General features: G+C 42.0%; 1 long non-coding RNA gene across 1 annotated transcript; it reads left to right on the top strand.

The window, feature by feature from the left end:
• The first annotated feature begins 4,449 nt into the window (after positions 1–4,449).
• Positions 4,450–9,945, top strand: LOC115053536 (uncharacterized). The gene is made up of 3 exons (XR_003841455.1): positions 4,450–4,580; positions 6,255–6,372; positions 9,660–9,945. It is a non-coding gene; the product is annotated as an uncharacterized LOC115053536 (long non-coding RNA).
• Positions 9,946–25,179: the final 15,234 nt, after the last annotated feature.

Genomic DNA, 25,179 nt, shown 5'->3' with positions numbered 1-25,179 from the left:
CTGCGTGAACGCGCCTTATTTGGCCAGGTGACCTTCAGAGGAGGACTCACAAACATAAACACAAAACGGACAAAGTGTCTACCACAGAGGTTCCTGCAGCACAAAGCAGCGACAGAGGGAGCCTCTCTGCTGCTGCCGAGGCTGGATTAAAGGAAATGTAATGGATCTGTTGTTATTACAAGGGGACAATCAGTAAAAAAAATTTGATTGTGGTACATTTGTGCAGGATCTTTTTCAGCTCGCTGTAGTTATTGGCATAAGGTCTTCCCTGTGAGGCAGAGGTGGAAGGTCACATCAGGAGAAAGGATTAAAACACAGCCACATGATTTTATTGGAAAAATGTCCATTTAGAGAAATGAAGGTGAGCAAATCCAGCAACTGGCAGCCTGTTTGTTGGAGCACAGTGGGATATCATTTACGTTGGACCTGAAAATCACACTCCAAGTACACACAAAAATGACAAAGCTAACATTACAGATTTATACGGACTTATTCTGCTTGGTGTAAAAAGAAAAATGTACTCAGCGAATCAGTTGTCTCGAGCTGGTAGCCTGCAGCTGTTCATATATGTAGTCTTTGCAAGCCCACACAGGTCGATATCGCCTGGGGATTTTCTTTTTAATACTGCTAGGAGAGAAGACAGCTTGAAACACCCCTCGTCTGACAGATGTGTCACTGAAAAAACAAGCATACCAGCACCACACCCTACTGTCACTATTACACACACACACACACATGCATAGACCTCAAAGGTAGTGTGACCAACAGCTCACGCCTGCTCACACGAGCAATGAGCAAATGAGATCGTGGCTCACGCATGGATAGTGAGACAAAGAAAGAATTTTGGTATACCAGATTAGTGATGAGTCCTCGAGAAGCAACAGCGACCAACATGAACAAAACTGTGACGATTTGTATTTGTACAAATATCACAGTTTGGGTTTTAGTTCGAGGGACTGACAAATGGAAGGAAAGATGAGGCAGAAGGGAGAAGGAGATGTGGTCTGTGTGAACGTGAGAAAATTACATTACTGAAGGCTTGGCTGAATGAACACGTGGATCACTGTAAGGAGTAACGAGTGAGTGGCAGCAGGAATGAATGAATTGATCAGGGGATGGATGGCTTACTGGACCAGAATACCAAATCTTTGTCAGTACTATCCTCCTTATGCAGTTCCTGGAAAACGTATATTGAATGTGTGTGTTTGTGTGTGAGTGCACAGGTTGGGGTTTGTGGGTCTTCATGTGTGTCTTCCCTCCACTGACATTCATCATAAATTATTCTGATGGCTCTCATTTTAAAAAGTTTAGTATTCTGCATGCAGCTTTAAGTGGAAACAGTTCTAAACCAATCCATCTTTGTCTGTCAGGTTTAAACTGCCTTTTATTTTTCATACCAACCCCCTTAATAAAATTCATTTTTCAGATCAAAAGCTGTGAAATTCCCCTTACTGTATTATTCATGGGACGTTGATTCATGTTGTTAACATGGGCTTTGATTCCCCGTATTTATATCTTCATATATCTGTTTATATTTATACATTTTTAATTCAGCCTTAATGGTCTTGTGAAAAGTGACCTCTATAGTGTCTACAAAAACACATACTGTGTGTACATAATGTTTTTTAATCAGCTCAGTAAAAAGTTTCCTATGGTCACTTTAGAGGACTATGTTAATAATTTAGTTATTATTTTCGTTTGATTTAGATAAAATCATCAATCGTGACCTACTTCCAGGTTCCCATTGGTAAAGATTTGCTGTCATTTGTTGTCTGATGTGTAAAATGCATTTAACATCTTCGGATTTTGAATTATTGCTTCAAGTTTTCTATAACTGTGACTAAAAAAATCAAACACATGCAAACTGGTTACTTTATTCTGATATTAGAGATGTAAGATGTCAGATTCTGTGCCACTTCTTTAGATCTTTGTAGGTACTGTAGATTTGTAGGCTTTTTATTTTTAGCGGCATGTTTTACCAGTCTGAGGTTATGCAGACATGCACGACATGTTTAAAGCAGGCTGTAATCCAGACAAACTGTGTCTTCAGCTGAAGGAGAGCCAAATTATGTCATCGACATGAAACGTCTGCAGTGATACTCCCGTTTATGTTGAAAGTAAATCATAACGGCCAGAGCACAGAACCTTGTTGTGCCTCCTTAGCTACAAGAAAACAACATACATTTGTGTCTGTTCATATTCTTATTCATCCAAGTCATAGTCATATCTGGCAAACAATTGAATCGAATGCAACTGGATTTCAGTTCGTAACGCATCAGTCTGACCAGTCCTTACTAGCCACATCCCTTGCAGACTTGTCGAGTTCACAGCAAGGGCATCCTGGCAGCACTAGACCACGCTAAGTGGAAAGTTCTATGTCCAGTTCCATTTGGTTCAATTGTTGGCCGAAAAATATTGTATGTGTGTGCTTTCTCTCTGACAAACATGCATTTTAAGCATTATCATCCAAGCCAAGCTAACCCACTTTGACCAGATGATTCAATGAGAGATAATCAAAAGATGAAAGAATAATGAAGACGGTGGATTGTTACAGTCTCAAAATTGGTCTTCCTTCACTCTAAGCTACTCTGGTGCCATGCATTTTTATCATTGATATTTATAAAAGCAATCATCTCCTTTCCACATCCCTTACAGCGTTGTCGAGTTCACAGCAAGGGCATCCTGGCAGCACTAGACCATGCTGAGTGGAAGGCTTAATGGACACATGATTTCAGTCTTCTCTTGTCAAATGCCCATCAGTAGGACTTCAGTTTCTCTTCATCAGCAAAGTGCTGCTTCTACTTTCTTATTAGCGAATGAAGTCTGAGGTTCCCTAATAGCTTCTCCCCAGTGAATCTCCATTTCTTATGGCGATCTGCAGTAAGTGATGGCGCTGCAGGAAACCCATTAACCATTGATTGCGTCTCTCAGTCTTTGTCACTTGCCACAACCTCTTTGCTCTGTTTCAGGGACACGGACATGCTCTAGCTACTAGAGCAATTCTCCAGACTGTTAGTGGCTGTCAGGGTTGCTTTGTTGTGAGCAGTCCCCAGAAGGGGCCAATCATGGCAGGATAGCAATTAGTAGGTGGCGGTATTGGACCAGTTACTTAATGCTCGCTTTGCGGGAGAATCCTTGAGGGGGCACATGGCGGGCACAAAGGGTATAGTGAGCAAACCAGCAAATGACCAATGCTTAAAGTTGAAAAAGACTTTGATGACTCACTATTTGTGCACAACATCTGTGTACCTACTTGAAAGAGAACACAATGTCAAATTATGATTTTGCTGTATGATTTAATAGGATTAATAGCGTTGTGTTGTGCTGTTTGTCTTTCCTGAGGCTAACGTTACGCACATTATCTCCAAATTGGCACACACACATAAAACATACAAAAGTACGTAATCGTCATCTTGTTATCGCTCTTTTGCACACATTTGTTCTAATTTCCATTGACAAAATTAATCACTATGGTGACAAACAGCACGCCAACCCCAGCCCGTCATTATACGTGCCGTGCAATTATACAGCATCATTATCTTGCAGGGAGGTATAACTCAGAATAGCACATCGGCCTAAAATAGCCTGAGCTGAGCAGAGCAAGTCATAGAATAGAGACTGTATCGACTGGAAAGAGACTGATAGGTGAAAAACTGCTATCCAGATCTTCACGTGGCAGTGAACACACGCACAAATCTGGCTCATGCACACCCAGACGTGAATGCAAACACAAACAGTTTTAGATATCTGTAGTCTCCCGTGTGCATAACTCTGCGTGAGCAGCTTTAATACATGTGGACTGTTACAAAAACACAAAGCGAGACTGGATTTTCCTCCGAGATTTCATTCCAGAAATAAAAACTGCAGCCTGCTGCTTCAAATCTCTTGAACATGCTGATCCACACAAACACACACACACACTCATTTAATCTCAGGAAACATCCTGAAAGTTGTGTTTTGTGTGTTTAATTCATTGGATTGATATAAATTGTGTTAATATATATTATTCATACACAAATATGTACAGAAATCCTGCAAGTTGGTCTCCACGTAAAAAAGACTTTCTCTCTGTTGCTTGTGTTTCTCTGGGACACAGCGACTGTACATACTGTATGAGTACTCCCGTTAGGTTGAAGAGAGTTTCCAAAGTGTTAGTTACATAGCAGGACATAAATAATTCAGTGGAAATAAAGGGCTTTTTTCTGCACGGCAGCCACATGAGCTATGATACATTCAATCTGCTAACCTCAAAACGTCTGCTTGGCTTGCCATCTTTCTGTTTGACTTTTGACTGACAAGGATGGATTATATATGTTTGCGCTGTGCGTGTTGTGGCTTGTTTTGATGAGTCATTTCATTTCATTGGGAGTAAACAGGCCTGAGTTCATGCTCGACTGTTGAAGCTGTCTGCTGGAGAGAGTAATTTTGGCCACGAATAAACCAATCGATCAAAGTCCCCCTCCGATGAAAATCAGGATTTTAAGAGTCTTTCCATCAGGTAATCCCAGTTTACCAAAGGGTGTCGAACAGGAGCAACAGAGCAACGCGCTGCTGCCCGTTTGATAACAGCATATTGACAGGTAGGTCACTGTTTCTCTTCGTCCTCTGAATCTGGGCCGGAATGAATCCAGCAGCAAAACAGAAAACATTTAGAGGGTTGTGCGTTTGATTTGAGTCAGAGGCACAGGTGAGCAAGAGAGATGTGGGTGGAGAAAAATGGGCTGAATTTGATTATTCAGAATCTAAATGAGGGATTTTTAGATGGAAAAAAACCTATTTATAATATATATTCTGAGTGCAGTTTTATTACAGACAAGCTTTTAGGCGTTTGTTTAATCAGTGTCGGGAGAGGAACGTTAACCTCGTGCTTTATACAATACATCCATTCACTGTTGTCAGAAATGAATGTGTTTTACATTATGGCTATAAATAGATCCAGCTAAATTAGTCTTAATGTATTATACATTTCAGTCATTTCATATCTTGTCAGGGCTTCCTATTGCAGTTCTTTTGTCCCCCGCGTTCATTCCCGCTCCACCTCTTCATTAGCTTTATTATCTCCCTTTGTTCTTCTCCTTCTTCACACCTGAAGGTGTCTTCTCTGCCCTCGTCTATCTCCTGCAAGCCGCCTTATGTGCAAGTCAGTTTTTTTTTAAATGTGTAAATTCAGCGCATGTGTTATCATTTCAGTTCGTGTTCCACCCTAATCTCTCCTTCTCTCTGTCTTTGTCAGCAAAATGTGAAGCTCAGCTTGTGGAGTGTATTAAGCACACGTGCAGCTCACACACACACACACACACACACACACACACACACACATACACATGCATGTCAGAAAAAGAGAGAAAGAGGGGACATGAAAATGAATCATGAATAAATGATCGTATGGTCAAAGCCTGGCTGTTCGTTCTTGGTGTCATCAATCACGGCCCTGTCCTCTTACGACGCTGTAGCGTCATGAAAGTAATAATGGACTCTGGTCTGCACATCAACCAAGCAATATCTGCGTCTGTTCAAACCATGATTAAATAACTTCTCTATGCAGCCAATCTCACTCTGAATAATAAAGCTGATGGATGCTCGTGGCAGCTTACAGTGGGTTTACTGTGCACCACTGCAGGACTTACAACGTTTCTCAAATATTTTATCCTGCCATGTTGCACTTTAGAGTTTTATATTTGAAGTATATAAATCAAGTTGTGTTTTTGTTTTAAGGCATTACAATGACTTACCTCCAAATTGGTGATAGTGTCACAACAATGTTGCACATGTAAAACAGTAAAACTGTGATTGATGAATGCCTAAAGCCTGTGAGGGGTTAAGAGTGAGCTATTAGATAATCAACCCACATTCCCGTGTCCTCCTGATCAGCCTTCACCCCCCCACCCCCGCCTTAAATCTGTGCCCTTTGCTCTTTCAGGTGATAAGCTGGTTAATGAGATGACAACCCTCTCAGACAGACACACAGTGGGGGGTCTGACGAAGTTGATCCAAACCCTCGTTTAAAATACTCTACTAGACTTAGGCATTGGTGGAAGGTTATCCCATCATGTTGAGCTCAGATACATTCTGAGAGAAAACCGGAACGAAGCTGTTTGCATGTAAAAACATACGTATACAATCAAACATATCAGACATCAATTGGTGTGAAACTTGATGATGTACAGCACGTTTTCTTCAACACCCATGACCAACTCTGGACTTTTTGCAAGCAAAGCTTAATTAGTATTCATTCAGATTTGTTTGTCTGACAGTCACCATCTGGAGCTGTCTGTCACGGCTCTGTGCTCGACCTTCCATCACTCACAACGTGATGGTGACATCAGCTCCCAAGAAAATTCCCGCAAGAAAGCAGCTGGATCTTTTCTGGAAGTGAGTTCAACAAAAAGCCCACTGAGACTCATTTTTTGTTTTTTGCTTTATAAATAACACTGAAGTGGATTTGTCAGCGCACTTCTGCTGCTCCACACTGACAGAGCTTCTTCACAGTGTCGCCGCCGAGCAGACGCAGCTCATAAAACTAATGATGTGTAAGTTTGACTCGCAGTAAACGTTCCAATTAGCGAACATTGATGGTGAGCCGGACTATTGTCAGATTTTGTTCTTCATTAACTCGCATAAATCAATTTATTGAAGTAAGAAGGTTTATTAGCCGAAGCTTTGTTATGCAATGGAAGCTCCCTGACAAACAGATGTCACTATCTGTGCAGCAACAAAAGCAAGCTTGTTACTTTCCATAAATTTTTAGATTGTTGTCATCCTTAGTGTCATTATCACGGCACATTAACTCCACAATTTTCACTGTTTCCAACCTACTACAGACATCATGTTTTCTGAGAGCTGAACATCTCCCACAAAAAGTGCTGCAATTGTTTCGATCAGTCAAAAAGTTAAACGAAGGCTGAGGCCGTAACTCTGTTAGTTTAATATATTATACCATATCTTACAGTCTGAGTTTGATTCCCAGTCATAGAGAATCAGCCAGTGCCTTAAAGGTCCTGTATTATATTTCGGGGAATTGGACCTGCTATATATCTCTTTATAATCAGGTCTATGTTCCATACTAATACTTTGAAGTATTAAAATGCTCAGTCCACCATTCAGAACTCCTGTAACTTCGAGATGCCACAGCAAAGTGACCTTTCTCAGCCATGACCGAGGCCCCGCCCACCTGGACCCACCAACATCCAGGGGTGTGATGGACAAACAAGTGCCGCCCGTGAAGGCCCCATCTCCTTATTTACACGACTTAAAGGATGTTGCTAACACCTTGGTGCTGGATAACGCAGCTCACCTGCAGATATCTGAAGGAGTCCAGGTCCTGACGTGGGTCAGGGTTGTTTTGATGGCAAAAGGGGACCCACGCAATATTAGGCAGGTGATCATAATGTTGTGGCGGATGCGTGTATCTACTTATGGTTATCAGCACATCAAATAAAACAGGGGAAAGGGGTACGACGCCTTTAGGACTTTTAAGAAAATCCACATAATGATGCATGAGTTTAGAGTAGGAACAGAGGCCGCTGTGACTGACTGTCAGAGCTAGATAATTCAACGATTCTTCATGTGACTGCTGGCTGAGCCGCAAACGAAACGCAATAAATCAAATGAACATTTTTAGATTGCACAGCATATCTGATGCGCCGACATGAGCAACAACTCTGCTTGGCAGGATTACTTATTGCGTTGGTTGTTTGATATGCAAACAGATTGCAGTGTAAACAAAGTCAATCCTCATCTGCAGCACGCATTTCCCAACACTGTTATCTGTCCATCTGTCTTTGCCCTTCACACCCTTTCCTCGCAGTTTTATCAACGTCCTTCCCTCCCCTTCCTCCTGCTCATTTGTTCCGTCTGACATACCCATAATGCCTCTTCAATTTCCTCTTTCACCCTTCACCCAGCCGTGCACCCATCCATCTACTTGGCTCGGCCTTACTCATCTGCTTCTCTCTCCTCTTCATCGCTCTACCTGCGTGAAGAAGTCAGGCTTGTTACAAATCCAGGATTTTTAACACTCACTAAAAAACTGCTTGCTCTTTCAACGATAAAATAACTCATGATCTTCCTATTTTCTCTCTTTTCCCCAGTGTAAACTACTCTCTTTCTCTTGCCGTCCGGTCCTGTGCCTGCTCCTTCCATGCGTGCCATCAGAGCCTACTTTATCATGTTGGAGCACAGCGGTTGAAAGCTAATTAACAATATGTGCTCAGCTATGATTTCCATGTCACGCGAGCGGGAGCCTGCAGTCGGAAAGCAGGATGGAGAAAGAGAGGTTTTGCAGCCGTCAGCCTTTCTGCTCGTCTCTCTCGTCCTTGTCCTCCTCTCCCCTACCTCGTGATCCTTTTGTCACCTGCATCCTTCCGCCCAGTTGCTCCACTGCTTCAAAAACCTGCAGAAACATTAGCTGAACTCGACCACTCGAGTTTTTTCTGTTGCATTAGTTCAACAGTTCATATAACTGAATATTACTACATTTTTGAACAGTTTTTTCTGTTTTATCAGACATCTAGTTTTAGGTTTGTCTGAAAAGAAAAAAAGAAATAAATTATCATATCTAATATAAGACATAATGAACGTAATCGAGTGATTTTTGAGCAGTTTTTCTGAGATGACTCGTACTTAAAAAAGATTTTTTTGGGGGGGAAAATTTATGGAAAGTGCTAAAAAACAAAACAGCTTGTCAGTATAAATATACAGGGAGATAAATATGATGTTTCACACTGTACATTTTAATACTTTTTCTTTACAGCTCTCTGCTTCTACGTTCTGGTGTTAAATTGTTATTTTTACGTAAACTGTGAAATGAAAATTTCTTTTTTTAGATGATAATATTTATATAGTGTACTCATCAGTGTACTTTCATATAGCAGCTCTTTTAATAATAGTTTTTGCAGAGACCAAACACACAGTTATTTTATTTTGATAGATTCTAAACAAAAATCGATTCTTCTACAGAACAAAATGAACTTCCTCTTTTTTTTTTAAACTCACCTATCATCTCTTCCTCTATTTTCTTCCCTCCTTCTCTTGAATGTCAGACTTTCCAATAGAAAAGCAATGTTGTTTAACAAAGCCATGCTGTTGTCTTTATTTAATTTTCCATACTACTTTCCCTCCCTGTTACTTTCCATTAATAACTCCTCTCCTCTCAGGATGACAGGCATCACTGGATTGGTGACTAAAAAGTAAAGTGCGGCAAACAAACTGGGCTTTTCAACACGGTGGAGTCGATCTGGAGCGAACACATAAAAGGAGCCCAAAACATGAATCACTTTTGTGCTCTGCGAAGCTGTTCGTGATTTGGCATTTTTTCAGAGTAAACATTCAAATTCGCAGAGCTAAAACAGTCTTTTGTGTGTCCCCATGAGTGTGTAAGGCCGACAGTTAGTGTGCATCTATGGAGAGGGAAAAGAAAAGAAAAGGAAAAAGTGACAGTACCCTGGAAATGGATTTCACCTTTAATAAACACATTTTAGCCTAATGTAAATTTCCGTTGCAGAGGAAATGGCTTTCTCTGAAAGCTGGCGTGTTTTCTGACACCTTTGAGTGGCTGAAATTATTTGTAAGAACACAGAGCGGTTATGTATTAATGGTTGAATTTTACTTGTTATGACTGACCATTTGTGTTCTGTTTGTTTTGATTTCTGCACTGACAGCTTTACCTCTCCTCCCCTCTCCTGTGTGTGTGAGATGAACTGCAGGCGTGTGTGTGCCGCCAAATATCCATGTGGCCGCTTGCTGCAGGCTGATTGGCGGGCTGATGACTCTTATTCGCCACCTGACGCCAACCTTGGGCCCCTTTTGTGCTTCCCTCCCCAACTTGCCAGCTGGGTGAAAGTGGTGCCTTAGCAGCGACATGTGAAACCCCTGTAGCAGCCTAGCATGTTTTCAAAGCGTACAGATTGCATTTTGTTTTGTGGCAGTAGTATGAGGGAGCAGCCATGTGCCATGTTTTCTCTTGTTTTTGAGTTAGAGTTAGGTTATCTATCATCTTTTATCTTTTGGAGGAAAGATAGGTATTTTTGATTTAGCTTTGTTTGTTGTTTTGGCATTGCTCACCTCTGAAACTAAATAAAAAAAACTGCTACTTTGTCCTTTGACCTTGATGTTGGCTGGCCTTCTTGGGAGTGGGAAGGGCGGGGGCTTTCTATTGTTTGTGGCCCTGGTTCCCCCTAGGCTGGGGCCATAACATGATTTGGAGGCTCGTCCGTTCTTTCTTTCAGGTAGCTTTGATGAGTATTTGTCATTTTGTCTCTACTTGTCTGGTTGGCAGCCTTTTCTTTGTGGGGGGTGGCAGTATGAAGTTTAAATTGGAGGATTTTACAATTGGTCCGACAGTGGAAAAATCGGACAAATGTAGAAAAGCTGATCTTGTTTTGATTGCAAACTTTTTTGATGTGTGTATGTGTGCCTTTGAATCTTAAAAAAAAAAAAAGCAGGAGCTAAGAGAGCTTGTCTTTAAGGGGCTGTGTGAAAGGGGTGTGTTTGATGAGCCAGCTCCTGGAGTTGGAACTAAGGAGGCTGATGCTGGTGTTCCAATCCCAATCCAAGACCTCCCTGTGCAGAACATGACTGCAGAGGAGCTCAGCTTCACTCTACGCACAAGGGAGGTAGAGGTGAGAAACCGGGAGTCGGAGGTGGAAGCCATGCATTTAAGATTAAGGGCTCTGGAGGTAGAGTCGGGAGCTGCTGCACCTATCAGGCCCAGAGACTTTCCATCACCTCCTGATGGCTTCGATGTGAGCACATTGAACTTGTCCCAACGTTCAGAGAGTCAGAGGTAGATTCTTACTTTAATGCATTTGAGCGTACAGCGGCTACATTGAAGTAGCCAAAAAGTGTGTGGTCTCTTCTACTTAAATGTAAGATGGCGGGTAAAGCTCAAGAGATCTGCACCTCTCTGTCTGTAGAAGATAGTTCAGATTAGGATATTGCGAAGGCCACCGTCCTCAGTGCTTATGAGTTGGTGCTGGAGGCGCAGAAATAGATAGAAAATGTGAAAAGACTGCCACCCAGACGTTTGTAGAGAGGATCCAAAACTACATTACACAACAGGCCGTGAAGCTGTGACGGAGGTGGCTCCAGCTCACCTGGTTAACATCACGCTGTGTGCGTATTAATGTCTGCGCTCATACAACACAGGAGGATTCTTTGGATTCAGACCATGAATCATGAATCAGCAGTGGGGCAAATACCACAAACACACATAGTAGCTGTTTATTGGCTGATGGTAGACGGGGCACTGCTAATATCAGTCTTACCTCACCGGTCTCTGCTGGCATCGGGAAGTATTTATATTTCCTTGGGCAAACCATCTGCTAGAGGTAGGACGGGGGAGACTCAGACGTGGGCACAACTTTGAAATGTTAGTGAAACTGTTGTTTAAGCATCCGTGTTATCTTATGCACATTTTATTTCTATATGTGTATATAACTCGGCCAAGATGATTATGTATGTTTGTACAGTAAATTAACGGGAAGCGGTTTCCCCCCAGTCTGAGAATGAATGCTACCAATTAGAGTTGGATGGTATATAAGGGATTTTTTGTTTGTGTGTGTGTTGTTGCCGGGGGGCCAAACGAAACAATACCCTCACAAGGGCTCGCTGCATTCCTGCCTCAGCCTCCTCACTCAACATTTTAAATTTCACAGAAGCGTTTGTTTCGCTCATATTCCTTTTTACTTTCCTTGTTTCCACGTCACCCTGCAGATTTACTTTCCCTCCCCCCACCTGCTTCTGTACCTTTTGAAAAAAACAAAACAAAACAAGCACAGTGATTTTCAGATGAACACTGAATGCTACAGGCTGTTCTGTTAATAATGCACGAGGAGGGAAAACTTAAAGTTGAAATGTAAATGTTTGAAATATTAATGATAAAACAATGTTATGAATGCTAAACCAAACTAGACTGCAGAATGGAGTAAGAATCATCGTAGTAGCACAGAGAAAGACGAATGACAGCACAAGCTTGCGAGTGCATCCATGCATATAAACACATGCATCTCCACCTCTTTAACCTCACACACACACACACACACACACACACCATCTGCTGGATGAGCAGACACTGAGTAAAGGTGTACACCAGTGACCAGTAGAAGCAGACTGGAAAACAAACACATTACCTCCTACACATTGGATTATTTCATCACATATTTATAAAACGAATATTTAATGGAACAGACCGTCTCAACGTTGTTGTTTCATTCATGTGACTCTGGCTTTGTCCTCGGGCATTATAGACATTTGGAAATGAATATGCACCCACGTATAATGTGTGTGTCTGCGTGTGTGTGGGTTCCTTTTACCTTCGTCTCTCGGTTCAGGTTCAACTCCACGCAGATCTCATTAACAGTTCTCCCAGACATTCAGAGGCAGCTGACTTCTCCAACCATCTGTCCATCTATTGCTGTCTTACTTCCATCAGCCTGCAGGGGAAGAATTATTGATGCTGAATCCAAAGTCAAATGAGAGAACTAACTGTGAAGCTAATAAGAAGGAAAGAGACTGTTGTAGTTAATGACTCTGCTTATTTAAATGACAACATTTTGCTCAGGAGGACAGAAAAAGAAGAAGAAATTATATTCAATCATATTCTACTAAGCAGTTTTCACAATTATGTTGTAGTGGCAGTGTAATTTCTGGTTAGATTATGCTCAGCGGGAACATTTCCCTGTTGTTCCTGTTGTGGTTTTTGAGTGAATGAGGACATACATTTATTAAAAGCAGCGTAGGTTCATGCAACAAAAGCATTTTGGTTAAAATTAGAGAAAGAAAAGACGAAGCGAGCCAAGTTTATTTATATAGCTCCATTCAGACACAAGGCAATTCAAGGTGCTTTGAAAATGCATGCAAATACATAAAAAATAGAACATTAAAATAGAATTTGAGAAGGATAAAAGCATGAAGGTCTTAGGTACATGTAAACAAAGACTTTTCTGTTACAAACCAAAGCACGATCTGCTGTGTGAGTGTCTAAACACAGCAGCTCCAGTGGATATTGTAAAGACAAGTAATAAAGAGAAGTAAAAAAGCAATTTATATGTTCCAAAAGGACAAAGAAAGAAGGAAATCCAGCTCCAGATCCCAGACCATCAATAATCTCTCAACCATCAGGATTTATGACGTGACTACTCTGAAGAGCCTGACTCTGTTTGGGAAGCACTGGATCAACTATCCACATTTATTTTAGCTGAAGGTGCTTTAATTCTTTATTCTTGTTCCCTTGCGACATTTACTTACCTCCTCCATCACTCTGTAACCTGATAAATTAAATCAAAAATGGAAAGCCCTGTCACCCTGATTTGTCATTTGGGAGGTTGTATTTAAATGAAGCACGATGCCAGTAAAGTTGTGGGAGCAACTTTCTTGGGACGCTCACAAGATTTTTTTTTTTTTTTTTTTTTGCCTGTGCCACATCCCTCAGCTTACCCTAAACAAAGTGGCAGGGGCTGGAGATCCTGTTAAAGTGACAGATTGCAGATTTAAAGCCTCAGTAATGATCTCTAGTGGTGAGGATTATATAAGGAGAGTGTGCTGTGCGGACGAATGGTGGATGTCTCTGCAGAAGGGGGGAAAGGGCGGAGGAGGGGGTCGGGTCAAAGGGGGCAGGAATCGGCGCGTGCGTGTGTACCTGTGTACAGATACATATCCGTGTGTACGCTTGTATATGTGTGCTTGTCGGTGTACATCACCCTGCCGCTGTCTCTCTAAAAGCACTTAGCAGACACAGTCCAGTGGTCCTGTAAAGAGCTCCTGTCTAATGTCCGCTGTCCCTCTGTTCCTAGGCATTATGTAAGGAAACACTGGGACCTCGTTTATAAAACATGCTCTGTGACTTAATCCTGGATCTCAGTGTGCAATTATTTCAGTGACTGTGATGACAAAAAAAAAAAAAAAAAAAAAAATATATATATATATATATATATATATATATATATTAAACAGACACTGGTAGAATTTATATTTAGCTTTTGGTAGGTAATTAAGTGTGATAAAACTGGATCCCGTCCTAAACATAGCAAAATAAGGCACACTGTGAGCTATTTTCAAGTACAAAGGCTTCCTCTGGTGACAGTGTGGGAAGAACAGCGATCAAGGCACAGAAAAAGTCTCTGAAAAGGCTTTTTGTTAATTCAACATTCAGAGTTGTAATTTAAGTCAGCTCTGCGCTTTAAATTTCCATCACATCCAGAGTTTCTTTTAATTAAATCATAACCTTGGGACCAATTTAGATTGCGAGCATGAAATGGAGCCTTTCATCAATGAAGCCCGTTGAGTATAAAGAGGAGAAACGGTTCGGTGTGAACATGACACCTCAGAGATGGTCAATAATTTCACTTCGGCTTAAAGTATGGGGTAGTTTAAGGACATAGATCATCACTTTAACAATTATTATTAGTTTAAAAGGGGTTTTTAAGCAAATTCCCAAAATAAGACCAGGAAAGTGTTTGACAAATCAAAGATGGCCGCTCATATTTACATCTTAAACGGTAAGTACTGTAAATGCCATTTAGAATCAGGCTGCTTTAAAGGGCATGTCAGGTTGAATATGCCATATTTGTGCAACTTGCCATTTGAATGCAATATAACGCCATGAAGGTCACATAAGAGGATTTAATGAGATAAACAAAGAAAAGGCGTACGCTCACATGCAACGTAAATACTTTTTAAGTACCTCCACGTATTGAAAACGCAAGACAATAACCATGAATGAACTGACTGAACATCACAGTCACGAGGCTCCCACGTGACAGCAGGAGGTTCAGGTTTTCTGGGGGTTTGTACATTGTTTAAAAAGTGTTGTGGGCCCTGGCACGCTGCTCTGTTTATACTCAGGTTCACGGCCCGTGATGAACAGGTTGTGTATTGCTGTGTCATCTTTACGACTGTTTGTGGAAGCGGAATTAAAATTTAAATTATTAAATCTTTGCCCACGCTCCCCCAGGAAACCTCCTCTGGTTTATTTTTTGGTCACCAATAAATTCTTTGCTATCTAAACCTCTGCTCACAATAAAATGTTACCAACTGTTATCCTGTGCATGATATGAACTTTATAGTGTGTGCATGACATGAAAGAGCGGATAGCGCTTTGTTAACCTCTTGGATGCTGTGTGTGGTGTCTGCCTATTTCTCCCTTCCTTTCTTCTCAGCTGCTGCAGGACAGAAACATGTTTTTGAATGGCAGTAAAATAATTATTTCTGTGTGGAAACAACGGTGAAATACAATAAATGGACATTTATTTTAAACCTTGAAATAAGGGATGCCTCCACTACATGATTGGTACCAGAGATTATTCACATTAATGATGTATTAAAATGCTAAAACACAACATCAACATGAGAAAAAAAAAAACCTCTACTTGTAGAAGACATGATTTTATGACACACTTACACACTAAAAGGGAATGTTTGCTTTGTATCGACACATTATTTCACAAAAAGCCTTTTCATTTGAACTCTTGTGTCTTGTGGAGTTGGCATGCAAACCATCTACTTCCTGCCCTGATTGTGTATCACTGCAGCCTCAAGACATCATTTTCCACAGGTGTATCACAGCGTCTGTCTTGGAAACGCAATGATGACTGGAGATCTTGACTGTTAGCTATCAGCTGACATGCGAGGTAGCCCACATATCTGGTTTAACTTCACTTGGAGCTCCATAGTGTGTGATGCACCTCTAATGTAATTGCTACAGTGCATGTTATGCAGATTGCGTGTGAGTATAAAGTGACAGGGACTGTCTCAGTGGTGCTCGAGGAGCTCGCCAGACACAGTGTCATGCCACCAAAGGCCTGCCAACTGACCTGTCTGTGTGTTAGTGTGTGTGTGTGTGTGTGTGTGTGAGGGCTCATGTCATGCTCTGCCAATAACTGGTGTGTGTACGAGAGGTCTGTTCAACAGTGTGCATGTGCAACTGTGGAATTGATTCAGGAATCCCCCTCTATGTTTCATAATGTGTGCATGTGTGCGTGATGTGTGCACGTGGGCGTGCATGCTGGTAATGTAAGTGTGTTTGTGCTGGCGGTCAAGAAGGGCGCCTGGGAGGACTGGTGCTTGATTGGCGCGTGCCTCTGAGATCTGCTCCTTCCTGTTAGCGTACACATCACTTCCTCTCACCCTGCCCTGAGCTACTGCCGGGCCGTCTCACAATCACTCTGACACGATTCTCTCTCGTCTCCTTATTTTTCTTGCTCCTCTCCTGTCTCTCTTTTCCTCTCCTCACGTTGTCGTTCTGTCGCATTAACTCTTATTTTAATATATTTCAGGTGGCCTTTCGCTCTTTATTCTCTCGTTTATTTTGAAAAACTTTTTTTTTTCCATTTTAGTTATCACAGTGCTCCTCTCTCCCCCACGTCCCCGTCCATTTGTCTCTCCCTCCTCTCCTTCAGAAGGCCACTTTTCTCTCAACAACTTGACAGCCAGTTCATCATCCTCAATGAAGCATTTCTTCGCCTTTCGCTCCCTGCTCCTTTTCGACCCCTCTGATTTCTCCCTCTCCCTCCCAAATGGCTTTCTCTTCCTGTATCTGCTCTGTATTCAATCCTAAAGCAACCCCCATCATCCCCCTCCTCCCCCTCTTCCTCACCCCATTCCTCTCCTCCTCCTCAGCTGCTCTCCCTGAAGACAGAGCAGGGGCAGCCAGGCAGAACAGCCAGCATGTTCCCATGTTCTCTTATCCAGCTCTGCGGCTGCAGCAGCCCTCTTAAAGCTCTCTGTTTCTGTCTCTATTAACCTCACCCTCCACACTTCATTATCCATTGTGGGGTTTGGGTGGCTTTTTTTTTTTTTATTATTTTAAAATTTTTTTGGCATCCTCATTGCCATTCTTACTTTTTAATTTCTTTCGACTCTCCCCGCTTCACTTCTCTCCTTCCTTCCCTTCCTTCCTTGCGCTGTGAGTCTCCCTTCGCCTCCAGGCTTCATGCTTGGTCTTTGCTTCTCTCTTCTATCTTCTCCCACCATGCTAAACACTGCTGGAGGCCATTCTTGTCTCTCTTCCTCAAGCCTTCTTCTTCGTTGTGTCAACCAATAACACTATGGTCCCCCGACTTCCTCCTTCTCCCTCCCTCTTGCTTCCCCTCCCTGCTTCCTTTCTGCTCAGCATCAAGCCAACTCTCAGTAAATAAAGTTTTTATTTACTCCTTCACTCTCGTCATCTCCCCCTTGCTCGTGCAGTTTTTATCAGTGTCACATATGGGCTCATGTTTATGCTAATGTCTTCCTCCCCTCTTTGCTTTGCCCACAGCTCTGTCACTTCGTGCAGTACAGCAGCATTTTGAGGGGAAGTAAAAAAAACATGTTCATTTAATTAAGACACAGAGATAAACGATTTATGGGAGTTTAGTGTGAAGAGCTGTCTTCTGAATATTGCAGTCACAATGGTTCAGCTCTGGCTGGTTTGAAACCCACACACATCAATCCTTAAAAAGATTTTACAGAAACATTAATGTAAATCACAAACCATCAAAGGATAACAGCATCAAGACAGCTGGCATCTGGTCATCGATGGGAAAATGAGTCACCAAAGCTGAATTTCATACAAGAATCAGATCCGTTTTATCAACGGATTCCACCACAACCAGCGATTCTCATTACAATGATCTGATTTGGAAAAATCTGATCTGGTTAGATACTTCCTACACTGCAGTGAAGGACACACTCACAACAACAACAACAACAACAACAAAACACAATCACCTGCCTGCTTTGTGAATGAACCAGCTGAGTCTGCATCCAAACTATAGACTGTTTCTAAAAGTGGACATTAACTCTGGGTCTGAAAAAAAAAGCCAATGCATGGGAGCCTTAAAACTAAATCTAACTAAGAACTATCAGGGGGCAAGGAAGTTAGATTGTATTGAAGGCTTTGGGAAAATGTTTCTTCTTGTCATCGGCTGAGTTTATGGTCTCAGTCTCTGGAGCGAAGTCTTCCTCAAAACCAAAATGTTCATCTTTTTATTATTGTTACGGTCCAATTTAGAATAAAAAGCAGCATATGGCGCACAGCGTGGATACTATGTGAGTGACCATGCAACACACAGAGTTCAGAGCAGGTCAGCTAACAGGTCTGCTCACTCCACCTCAGCTCCACCTTCTCCACCTTATTTATTTTTTTTAACTCATCAAGGCGACTGCCAAACTAGAAACACGAAACTTGGAAACGGCAGCTCACAAACCACATCATGGTGGGTTACCACTCGGTCTCATGACACGTGCATTTGGCCACAACAACAAAAACCCCATGCGACAATCTGTTCATATGTTCAAGTCCAACATGGGTAATCCTGCAGCGCACCGACCTCTTACGTTTATGGACATTCCCGAAGTAATCTAAGAACTCTTTGCATAGACGCGGTGCAGAAACGGCCTCCCTGGACCAAGAAGAGCAGTCCTGCCTCTGTTATCAGGAGGTCATGCTGCAGGGCTGCAGAGGCGTCTCCATCCCAGCAGGACCAGGGTGCTTTTGGGTAACGACTGTGGTGTTTCAGGCGGTAGTGATGGTAATGGATGTGATGAAGATGAGGGAGAGAAGTGGGGTGAGCATGAGGAGTAATGATGATGATCACAAATGACGATGCTACAGATTATGGCTTTGAGGGCGGCGTGAGGAAGATGCCTGAGTGTGCGTGCCAGCGGAAGCGAAGGTGGCGGTTACGTTAAAGGGTAAGAGGACAATGATGATGATGATGATGGGGATGGTGAATATGAATCCCGTGTGTGTATGTTTCAGGAAGTGACGCTGAGCAACCGGCCATCTGTCAGCAGATTAATCCTGGCTATGCTTAGAGATATTACCGGCTGGCTTATCACTGTGGCAACAAGCTTTCAATCCCAGTCCAGCACAGCCACCATGTGACTTTGCTGAGGCGGGTGGGTGGGGGGTTGGACACACACACGCACACGTACACATACAGTCACACATACAAAACATACACAGAACGTAACACACAGAAATTTTGTGACATGATGAAAGCATGCAGATCATCCGGTGTTTTCAATGAGAGGAGTGAGTTTAGGAGAAAATATGACCGCACACACACACACACACACACACACACACACACACTTCCTCTCCTCTCATCAGAGCCGTGGTCTAAAGATTTTAATCCTGCTGAAAGGTTTCAGTGTCACCTATTGGGTTCAGACCCAGCTATCTGCACACATTGTTTTCAGCCTGCTATATATAAGCCTCCATCAATATGACGTGTCGCCACCGCGGAATGCTTTTTTTAATTTCTGGATTCCCATCATTTCCTCTTCTTTCAAATAGCCACCCACTCATGTTTTCTATTCACACACACACACACACACACACACACACAGGCCACTATTCAGCAGGCACAAGGCCAGTTCAGGCTTGATGTAACATTCAAGGTTTTATTCGGTCTTTACATACAGTACACCAGTCAGAAATATACAGTGAACCTTCAGTGGAGGTCCATCAGGTACACCATTAAACCTGCTGTGTAAAAATGGCAGACTTTTGGATGGAGGTTACAAAGCGTGAGTGTGTTTAGATGTGTAGTTCATCATTCATCTTTTTCTTAAATCCATTTTATTTCTTTTTTGTTTACTTCTGCACAAATGTCACAGGTAACTGCAGGTAACCTTGGGGCAAGGTTACTAACTATTTTCCTTTATTGATCCCTTGAATACTGATCAGCTCTATAGAATGCCAAATATTGGCTAAACTTGAAAATGCCCCCCCGGCTCCCTCATGGTTTCATCCCTCTGTCAGGACATAAAGGTGATCTGATCTAAAGTAGGTAAGAAGTGGACTTGAGCTACATTCAGTTTTTAGTTCCAATTCAAAATCTATAAATCCTGGAAATGGCTGAATTGTAAATAAACAGATAGAAGCTATCTCCCATTTCCATGTTCCCACTGTCTGCAGAGAGAGAGAGAGACGCACAAGGGGCTATTTGGCCAAATCCGGATGGTGCTTTAAACTCCACTCTGCCTGGACCTGCCACTTAGTGTAATTACATGTTGTAATCACAACTGATATCATGACAGATTAGCGGGAGGTTGAGAGGTTCTCTCCTGAACCCTGAAATGGTTGTAATAATCCTGCCCGCGGCACAGCAGCACCAGTATCTGTCGGGGGGGCTGAGGGAGGGAGGGAGGGAGCATTTGACTCCAGAATAAAATTGAAGCCGAACATCTGGATAGAAGGAGCTTTATATCTTAATTTTTTTTTCATGTGATTAAACAGTGAAAAGCTCTTCATTTGGAACAAGATATCTAATTTTCAATTTAAATGCAAAAAAAAAAAAAAAAAATCTTAATTTTTTCAACTATGGCTTTTTTTTTTTTTTTTTTTACTTTGTAGTAAACGAGAGACCCTTGAAGAGAGAGGGCGTTTCCAAAACTTCCACTAACCAGCCCTTAGGATTGGCTCCATAATGTGATTACTAAATTCTGGCAGCGCTGAGCGAGCTCGGCGTTAATGAATGAAACTGCTCAATTAAATGCCGCATTCCTGAGGAATCAAATGGTTTACTCCTGGACTTCAATAGAAAGATTGCAGAGTGTTGTTTGATGATGATGACGATATAGTTACCCGCTATAGGCTTTTATCAAACACGCCCATTTCTTATTAACAGTCAAGAGTACGTTTTTGAGTTTTACGGATAGCTGCTCTGCCACCTGACCTGTGGGAGCGTGGTTAGAGACGAGGGAATGTATCTGAATAAATGTTTTTAGTCAAGAGTCCAACCTCAGTAGCACCAACGGGTAAAGAATCGGGCTTGACTGCTATTTTCTGGGCCGGGCTGTTACAGCGCACAAGGTTAGATGGTAAATGATAAGCATGTTGACATATTGCAGTATCATTTCTATAAAAGTGTTCACGTGAAAACAGCTTTTTTTTTTCTTCTTACTTTGAATAGAAAAGATCGGTGTAAAGATCAGCATTGTTGTCTTTCCTGAGTCCGCTCTCAGCGTCCTGTGACTCGAACGGTTGTCCATGAAGAGCTTCACAGAGGACCGATCATATTTACACGCTAAAAAGTAAAGTGTAGGTTCATTTGACTTTGTGCTGGGGAATAAACCCTGGAATGTTCTGGTGTCTGACGCCGTTAATGTGGATATCTATATTCCTGCGTACCCTGTCTTTAACATTAGACCGTTTGACTGACATCGTCTACGACGGATTATAAAGGTATATATTCATGTGCAAATTTGTCAAAGTCGAGGACGTAGTGTGCGGAGTGGTTTTTCTAAATCTTCTGGGAGTAGAAACTGAGATTGATGAACTGCAATAGGTAGTTTTAACATCACTGAGTTGGTATTGTGTGCCTGGCTCTGTACCGTTTGGACCTGGGTAACTAATATACACACTGCATGAAGACGCAATAGCTTCGCTTCATAAGTTTGGTCTAAAAAAGTCTTTCTTTAAAGATTCTGTTCAAGAAAACATAGAAACATGCTTATTCTAGCCATTACACATGCAGTAAAAAAAAAATTAAAATGTATAGAATTTTGTATATCACTTTGGCAAGGGAGGAAATGTAACGTATTTTCTTCTAGTCTTATATTTGAACACTCTACCCTTGATTTTACACATTGAAAAAAAAAAAGGTTTTGTTCCTTTACATAGAAAAAACATCTTTCTTTTTTGATATGTCACTGCACAAAAAGAGCAACAGACAACAAAATGAATCCACAAGTCAAAAAAGAGAAGCAAATGAAAAAAAAACAAACAAACAAACAAACAAACAAAAAAAAAAAGCAAGTTGCATAATTCATTTCACATTGACAAATAGAAAAGTAGACAGTGGAGAGTAGCGGACTGTCAGAACATCTGAGGGCTGCTCTTCACTTTGGAAAGTGACATACCGATTCCCTGTGGAGCTGCAGGAGTCGTGAGTCACCGATGAACGCTGGAAAAATGTAAACGAAGGAAATCCAGGACACGTTTATGGCCCTTTAGGTCCTCACACCGTGTGTTTGTGTCTCTGGCCTGAATAAAACCAGACATAAAGACAGAATCTGAGGGGAGTGGCGAGAACTCTGCTACTCCGACATTCAGATTTGCTATTTGTTTTTTTTTCACCTTTTTTTTTTTTTCTTCTCAGTTTTTTTCTAGAATGAGTGCATGTTGGGTGTTTGTGCGTGTACCATTCACTAAAAATAGTCACCACAACAGCACTGACCTGTGCTTTGCAGAGATTAGCTCGGTACTGTACTGCGGAGTCGCTCTCCAAACAGGGATGTGTATAGTACAGGACATCGGCTTGGCCTTTAAGCTCAAGGTCAGCGTTTAAGCCTTCGCTAGAAGCACAAGCTCTCTCAGTAAGTGAGGGAAGCCAAGACTCAGCCTCTATTATTAGGCGTTCTGGCGTGCCCTGTCAGCGCATTTGTCCTTCCTGATGCATACAGTAGACTGCACCCAGCTCCCTAAGCCCCGTGGAGATCCTCAGAGGGGTCTAAATCTGGGAATAATCACCTGGAAGAATCACAGAGATTATGTCAGCGGGAGTGAATGGAACATGTTTTCTGTGTTTCCATGTTGTCTCGCAATGATATCTGCCGTTAAGATTTTAAACCTGCTAAGAATCGTATCTCTTATTAATTATGACAATGCATTTGCTTTGGCTGCCGGTATTTAACGTTTTTTTATGATTCAGTTGAATTAGGGCTCCTTGTCTACCTGGGTGGCACCTCTTTGTTTTTCCATGAGTTTCATTAACATGGGAACTGCGGCAATTGCAGGAAATCGATAGCTGACGTAGAAAAAGTTAAGGCAAGTCGAAGGAAATCGGAGGGAAGGTTTTCTTTTGCGATTTTAACAATGAAGCTAATTTCAGTGAAATGAGCTTCCCGCAGTTTGATACGTCTGACAATAAGATGATATTTATGTGACGGCCGGGGTGAGAATCAACGTGGCAGTGTTAAGCGACAGCAGTGTTGCGCTACATAAGGCCATTCAGTTTGCAGTGCTGGATGAGATTCCTTGGCTAAAGCACATAACCACTGATATGCTACATTTTGACACCGGGTTTGACAAACGTGGAATTTGCCCCAGTTAGGGAATGATTGGTCGTGTCACAGCACTTTAACACTCTCATTTCTAAGTTTGTTTGTAAGCAACAATATAAGTGGTTAGGGTTAGGGTTAGGGTTAGATATAAAATATAAAAAAACAGCATAAATCTGAGTACGAGAGTTCAATGTTTAAATTTTCATCAGGGGAGACCTCACACAGTCCGCTGAACTGTCCCTATATTTGGTTTCACAGGCTCACGGTGCGACACTTCCGTGAAAGCAGCCTTCATCCCGGCGCGAGTTCCTTCAGTCTGCCACTCTCCCACTCGTCTGCATTATTCAAGGTGCAACACTCTGTCATCTTATGTTTTTCTACATCTTTCATGTCATTCTTTTACTTTTTCTCGCACAAGGCATGCATGCTGAAATCCAGTCAGGAGAAAAAAACTAAACAAAACAAACAAAAAAAAAAAACAAACCAAAAACAAAGCAAAATGAAAAACCACTGAGATTCAAAAACACAACTGTCCCTAGAGAGTCACTACTCATTAAGTAAACATGCCTTTTTCAAGTGGCTCGCAGGCCTTAAACTGCCCTGAAGCCATGCAGCTGATTTCTGAGCAGAAAAGCTAGGCTGGATGTTGCATTTATCAGCTGCATTTTTAGTTTTTTTTTCCTGCATTTTCAATGCAGTTAATTATTTTTTCAGAAGATCGTTGCAAATAAATTTAATACATCAGCTGCAGGGCCTCAAAAGAGTTCAGAACTCGTCCTGTCCCGCTCCGTACTTCTCATGAATCAGTTCAGTTGGTGAGAAATGCTTTAAACTAAACAAAAATGGAAAAAAAAAATAGACAGACAGTTTTTACATTTGAAAAAAACGGCAACATGATATCCCTACCAACCTCGCTGCAAAGATAAATAAATCTATTTGGATATACTCTAAATGGATAAATAATATTATACTCTATGTAAGTCAAGGATGGCACCATCGCTTTCTCAAAAAAAAAAAGAAAAAAAAAGAAAACATAACTCATGGTGATATATTTTATAAAATTTGTTTAAAGTTGTAATACAGTGACGTGTTCCCCTCCTCCACGAGTTCCTCTTCTCAGCTTACGCCCTTCTTCCCTCAGCACACAGGAATGCTAACCGGAGAGGAGTTTGGTTTGTGCTTCAGGAGACACTGACGTTTACACGCCGCTTGTTCATTTGTTCGTTAGTTGCTCTCCAAAGTTTATTCAGCGAGAGAGCAGAGAGGGTGATTACCGTCATCCGAAGCCTCAGGGGTCGATATAGCTGCCAACCATGGAGCAGAGAAGGCGAAGGCGCAAGAGCGGAGGGGGGGGAGAGGGGGGTGTGTTTATGGTACTCGTTGTGTTTGTGTTAAAATCATCTTTTGCCAAGAGACAAAACATAAACATCATAAGTCTTGTCCTCTCGCTGTTCCAGCAGAGGTGAGGCTGACACTAATCAGAGGCAGCTCCGTCTGTCTTGGCTTCGCTCTATCTCGAGTCTCCGGCGAGAAGAGGAAGGCGAAACAAAACCGTTTCGTCTTCTCTTCTCTCCCTCCTCGGCTGTTTCAGATGTTTTCCCAGAGTGCGATGTCTCCATCCAGCTCTCCCTCGCTCCCAAACTCGGCTTCATTCTCGAGAGTCTCTCGCGGCTTTGACAGCTCTCCCAATCCCTGTCCCACCTCCTGTCCTGTCCTCCCTTGTTCATTGAGTACGACACAGTCCAGAAGAGAATCACCACGGGAAGCACCAAACACCTCCGTCATCTTCCACCACGCCCATAAGAACACAGCCTCTTCTTCTCATCTTCTGGTTCTGCTCTTCAGCCCCTTGAGGATTTAATTCCTCCTTAAAAGAAACGAGGGCGCAGAGAAGGTAATTAATAAAAAAAAAAAAAAAAAAAAGTAAAGACAAAAGTATAAAATGGCAGTGGGAGTATCTCCCCATGGGACCAAAGTCATGTCTGTTTGCAGAGAATTTTGTATCCTCTTTTATGCTTTGTAATTTTCTTCTTCCTCCGCTCTGTCTTGACTTACAAAGTCACAGAGCCGGAGATTTGGTCTTTTTTACATTCTGTTTCATTCCATCATCATGAAGAGGAGGTCATCTTATTTGACCTCCACGCCATCTTCGTTAAATTAAAATCATAATTAATTAATTCTCCCTCTTGC

This window comes from Echeneis naucrates, chromosome 13, assembly GCF_900963305.1.
Source record: "Echeneis naucrates chromosome 13, fEcheNa1.1, whole genome shotgun sequence".
NCBI classification, from domain to species: Eukaryota; Metazoa; Chordata; class Actinopteri; order Carangiformes; family Echeneidae; genus Echeneis; species Echeneis naucrates.
Note: the sequence above shows the minus strand (reverse complement) of the source record. Positions and strands in the feature narration are given on the sequence as shown.